Here is a 5,834-nt window from a genome sequence, read left to right as displayed (position 1 = left end):
GGGGGGTGCACCGTCCGAGCCCTGGGCTCAGGCTTCTTCCCGGTGGAGTTCTTGGACCGATCAGGTGAGCCACAGGCCTGGGCCGGCCAAGCGAGGGTGAGACTGGTCAGGTGCTGAAGTCAAAGAAAGTTTCTCCTGAGCTTGTGATTCCTCTCAACTCTTACTGTTGTTACCCTTACTATTATGTGCAGCCAAAATGTCATTCCCGTTCGGAGTTCAGATTAATACCTGCATTAAAAAAAAAAAAATTGAAATTGTTCACTTGCGTTATGACCTCCCTCCATCTTTATCCTTTCAGCCCTGTGCACTTGAGAGTAAAGATGAGCGTGCATGCCCTCGGGCTGGTAAAGGGAGGTGGACATGTGAAGCAAATCTCTTGAAGGCCCCCAAGAGGAGATTTGAAGCAAAGTCTTAGAGAGAGAGGTGGGGGTGGGGGAATGGTAGGGTGCATCTGAGGCACGGATGAGCACTGGGGCCTTGGAGGCGATGAGATGGCTGAGGGACATGATGGAGGAAGGGGCTAGATCAGTGTTGTACGTACAAATATCTAATTTTAATTTTTTAAACGTTATGAGCCACATTTTTAAAAGTATAAACAAGTGAAATTCATTTTAATGATGTTATTTAACTCAATATATCCTAAATGTAATCATATATATCCTAAATTAATCAGCATGTGATCAATGTTAAAAACGTTTTTGGGGGTTTTTTTTTGTTTTTTTAAAATATATTTCATTGACCTTCCACAGGGAGGTGGGGACAGGGACAGAGAGTCAGAAACATCGATGAGAGAGAAACATCGAACAGCTGCCTCCCACACACTCCCCACTGGGGATGTGCCCGCAACCAAGGCACATGCCCTTGATCGGAATCGAACCTGGGACCCTTGAGTCCTCAGGCTGATGCTCCATCCACTGAGCCAAACTGGTCAGGGCTAAAAACGTTTTTAAATTTATCTTTATTGTTGAAAGTTATACAGATGTACCCATTTTTTCCTCACTGAACCACTCTAGCCCGTCCCTTCCTCCCCACCAGGCCTTCACCACACCATGTCTGTGTCCATGGGTTATGCATATATACATACAAGTTCTTTGGTTAATCTCTTCCCATCCACCGCCACCTTCCCTCTGAGATTCGTTAGTCAGTTCCATGTTTCTATGTCTCTGGATCTATTTTGTTCATGTTTATTTTGTCCTTTAGGTTCTACATGTGAGTGAGATTGTGTGATACTTGTCTTTATCTGACTGGCTTAGGAGATATTTTACATCCTTTCTGTCATTCTGAATCTTTGTGATCCAGTGTTTATCTCACATTTACATCATACCTCAGTTGGAATAGCCACACTTCAGGAGCTCAAGAGCCGCGTGTGGCTAATGGTCCACACTGGACATACAACACAGCTCTAGACAGTGAAAGGCATGAAGATCAGTGGGAAGAAACAGAAGGGTTGTCAGATGTGCATTTTAGAAAGATGGTGTTGACAACCATGTGGAGGACACATTTCCAAGCAGGGATGAATGAAGGCAGAGAAGCCAGAGAGAACGTTTTTGCACATGGCTGGTAAGACTGGGAATGGGTCAATCCTTATGAAAAGCCATTTAACAGTACTAGCAGAATTACAACTGCATAGACTTTCTGATTCTGCAGTTAGGGGTAGGAGGGAGCCTTTCACACTTCTAAATTTGAACCAGGAAACATAATACCTATCCAAACAATAAAATGTAAAATTAAATATATTTAAATATTTAAAGAGACTGTGTTGACATAGCTCAGGCAAGAGGCCTTGAGACCCTGAAGTGAAGTGGTCAACGGGCAATCAGGATAGGAGCATAAGTGACATAGGAGTTTAGACCTAATTGATAGGTTGTTTATGGGACAAGAGAGAAGATTCTAGATTTCTGACTTGAGTGGATAAGTGGTATATCATTGATTGAACTGTGGTGTCTAGGAGAGAAAGCATGGACTTTGGAGGGAGTCGGGTAAGGATAGGAAGGTGAATCCAGGCAAAAGGCCTGTAAAGGTAAAGTGAAAGGTACCAAAAGAACCAAGTGAAGATGGATAAGAGATGCTAAGAAAGCAGAGTTTTGGGACACAAAGAATGAAATATAGAAGAGAATCTGTTGAGGTTAATTAACCTCATGGAGGACACTGATGAGCAGAGGAGTACTGGGGGTGAGGCAGGAACCCCCTACAGTGGGCTGAGCCGGTAATTGGATAGAGGAGAGTCCATTTCTTCATGTTCCCCATGCAGGGAAAAGAACTCGGTAGGAACCAGCGATGGAAAGTTGGGAAGGCTTTTGTTGCTATTGGTGTTGTTATTAAAATTGAATAGATTGTATTATGGGCAATATGCTCCTTGTTTCTAATTTCTTTGGAGGTATATACACTGACACACACCCCTCAAGTGTATTCTTAAGGCTTTAAAGCCTGACCTAAGGAAAAAAGAAACAAGTGCAACACCAGCAAAAGCAAAAGCCCCAGCCAGACTTCCTTCTTTTGTGAAAACCGCAGTGCCCTCTAGAGGCAAAAATGCATCGTGTCCTGGGACTTTAGGATGGGACTGAACTTACTGTTTTTCCTGACATGGAAGAATAGTGCTCTGATGCTGTAGATAGCTGCACAAATTTTTTCTGTTGCTTAGGCATTACAAATCATTTCAGAGGCCTATTGGCAACTCTGTGGACAATAGTGCAGGCTACTGTGTCAGTAAGCATTTTCATTTCCACCTATTAGATAGAAAATCATCAAAATAGTTTTTCTAGAGTTTCTGATTTTTATCCAGATATTCCCCTTTCTTTTTTAAAAATATATTTTATTGATTTTTTTATAGAGAGGAAGGGAGAGGAATAGGGAGAGGAACATCGATGGGAGAGAAACATCAATCAGCTGCCTCCTGCACACCTCCTACTGGGGATGTGCCCACAACCAAGGTACATGCCCTTGACTGGAATCAAACCCGGGACCATTCAGTCCGCAGGCTGACGCCCTATCAACTGAGCTAAACCAGTCAGGGCTCCCCTTTCTTATTAGATCAAGAATTTATCACAAATTCAGTACACACACCCTTGACATACATAACTACAGCCCTTTCTTCAAACACTCTTCAGGGTTCTTTATGTTCATGCAGAAGGCTGGTTTTTCCTCATTGTTTTTTCTTTTTTTTTTTAATGCTGTGCTCAGTCTTATGACTTGGTATCATTCTCCTCTTCTAATTGTAAAAACCTGTTCCACCCTTCAAGCTCTTGTTCTAGTCTCACCTCCATAAAGCTCTCCCTGCTGTAGCCCGTATGTCTCTTTCCCTTCCCTGAACTGCCATTATAGTTTCAATTGGAACCTCATGATAAAAAATAGAAGGTAAACAGTGACTATGGCAGCAAAACAATACTGCCTTTTCACTAGTAAAACTAAAACCGACTCATGACCAGAAATCATCATGTTTAGTTTTCCTATGGTGCATTCTTACCAAATTCCCTAAGACTCGGGTCTGTGCTTATTGCATCCTTTGTATTCATTCCTAGAAGTGGACTACCATATTTGGGAACAGCAAATTTCCTTGGAAAAGCAAAACATTTGAAGGGTACAAACATTTGAAGACCCCAGGGTCCTAGAGGATGGAGCTTTCTAAGGTAAAAGTACTTATATATAAACATAGATGAATCTTGAACTTTTATCAGCACATGAATAGTTCCTCCCATAATAGCAAGAAATCTGGGTCTTCAGTTTGGTATCAATAGCCCAATTAAAGTTTCTCCTTGTACCATGTGAGACACAGGGAATCCAGAATATGCTAATCTAATCACCAGAGGCAGCCTGAGGATGAATGATGTGTAAAAATGGGACCTCAATATCATTTTGATTCTGTCTACTTATTCAGCAATTCTGCTTTTGCTGGATGGGGGGAGGGAGGGAAGAGCATTATGGAGGAAGAATAAAAACAAAGAAATAGAGAAGATACCTCATTTGTTGAAATGTAAAATTCTACATTCAGGCTTGTGCCATGAAATAAACAATTGAAAGTGGTCCCTTACTGGTAAATGGGGAGGTGTAGCTGATGAGGCTCATGTCCCCATGTATTCTGTTCTGTCTCTAGAAAAACCCACAAACCTTTGGAAATTGGAGGCCTATCTGAAAGTTTTGGTAATTTGGGCTGTGACCTTTGGGCCTTTGCGTGTGTTGATCTCTAACCCTTCATCTCATCCTGAATCAGAAGTGCATTGATTGGCCTCTAGGAAGTGGGGTAGGGTCAATGTTTGCTAGGACATTTAGCATTTCAAGTATTTCAGGCGCACAGATTAAACAAATGAACAAACACGTAGGTGTTCCACTTCCCCTCAAACCCAGGGCTTTTAGCAGAGTATCTGTTGCTTTGTGATTATTAGGCTGTATCTGTTATCAATAATCTGTAGTCATTCGGTTTCAGTTTTTTTAAAACAACTCTCATTTTTCCCAGGGTGCTGGAGCAGCAGCTTACAATGAAAAATCAAGTAGGATGACCTCACTCTCAGACTTGGTTCAGAAAGTCTTTACTCATATCTGTCCTCAGTGGATAAAGGGGAATGCAGAAGGAGACTGTCTTCCCTGCAAGTGTTCAGGTGTGTAATTGCAGGACCTGTGGCAACCCGGACCGTGCCTCAGAAGGGGGACTGCTTCAGGGGCAGTGTGCATCAGCAGACACGTTCTCTAAGGGCTCCCATTGATATCTTTCTTTGCCCACAAGATGTCAGACTCTTCTGACCACAAAAATACTGTTGAAAAGAAAACTCTATAAGAAAGGAACATTTAATAAGAAAACAAAGGGGGTGAAGTTGAAAAGTATAATAGAAATGGAAAAAAACAAGATAAAATTGTGGAACTTTCAGAAAGTAAAAACTAAAATGAAAAATAGAAAACAAAGATAAAATTAGAAGACCAGTTCAAACAGCCCAATGTTTAATTGATAGTAATTCCAGAAACAAAGAGATCAGGAACCAGAGAACTTAACAATGAAATCATTCAAGAAAACATCTCCAAACTAAAGGACAGGGATTTCCAGATGAATGCCTTAGTGCTCAGTACAATAGGGGGGAAAAAAAGGAAGACGAAGAAGAAAAAGAGCAATCCCAGGGTATACCATGAGGAAATTTCAGAAACACTGAGAACAAAATTTTAGAGGGAAGAAAATTAAAAAAGGAAGAAGAATCAGAATGGTTTCAGATTTCTCAACTTCAACACTGGAAGCTTAAAAAAAATGGAGCAAATGTTTTCAAATTTCCAATACAAAGGAATTTCTAACTTTCAATATTGGCAAGAGCCTTCTGATCATTGTAGACTGTAATTCAGGAGAAAATACAAGTCTGTCCAAATAAAAGACATTCTTCCATATTTACATGTGTTTGTATATGTTTAAAGTAGCTCTGGAAAGATACATAAGAAGCAATAATATAAAAATTATAAGTGCACATATCCTTGATCTAGCAATCCCACTGCTAGGAATTTCTCATACAGATAAAAATGAGGAATAATCTATATGCAAGGTGATTTGTTGTAGTACAATAGTATTTCTTGCATTGTATTCCCTTCAAACAAGGCAACTAGCTATCTAGATGCAGTGGAGGGAGACTCTTTGCTGCATACTTTCATGCCTTTGAATTTCACGGGTGTTATTACCTATTTAAAAACAAACAGGAGGTCATCCAAGATGGCGGCATAGGTAAACACCGGACATTGCTGCCTGGCACAACTACTTCAAAAATACAAGTAAAAGTCAAAACAGACATCATCCAGAACCACAGGAAGGCTGGGTAGGTGGAAATTCTACAACTAGAAAGAAAGAGAAAAGCACACTGAGACTCAGA

The 5,834-nt window shown here is 40.8% G+C and overlaps 1 long non-coding RNA gene across 4 annotated transcripts; it reads left to right on the top strand.

The window, feature by feature from the left end:
* LOC106695279 lies at positions 1 to 5,361 on the top strand. 4 transcript variants are annotated; one of them, XR_002827294.1, is made up of 3 exons: positions 1 to 64; positions 3,519 to 3,626; positions 4,451 to 5,361. It is a non-coding gene; the product is annotated as an uncharacterized LOC106695279 (long non-coding RNA). The 4 variants fall into 4 exon arrangements; XR_001346343.2 differs by having other exon boundaries at positions 7 to 533; XR_002827297.1 differs by having other exon boundaries at positions 10 to 64; positions 3,522 to 3,626.
* Positions 5,362 to 5,834: the final 473 nt, after the last annotated feature.

Source organism: Myotis lucifugus, unplaced genomic scaffold, assembly GCF_000147115.1.
Source record: "Myotis lucifugus unplaced genomic scaffold, Myoluc2.0 scaffold_1015, whole genome shotgun sequence".
Classification (NCBI taxonomy): Eukaryota; Metazoa; Chordata; class Mammalia; order Chiroptera; family Vespertilionidae; genus Myotis; species Myotis lucifugus.
The sequence above is the reverse complement of the archived record's forward strand: the minus strand, read 5'-3'. Positions and strand labels throughout refer to the sequence as shown.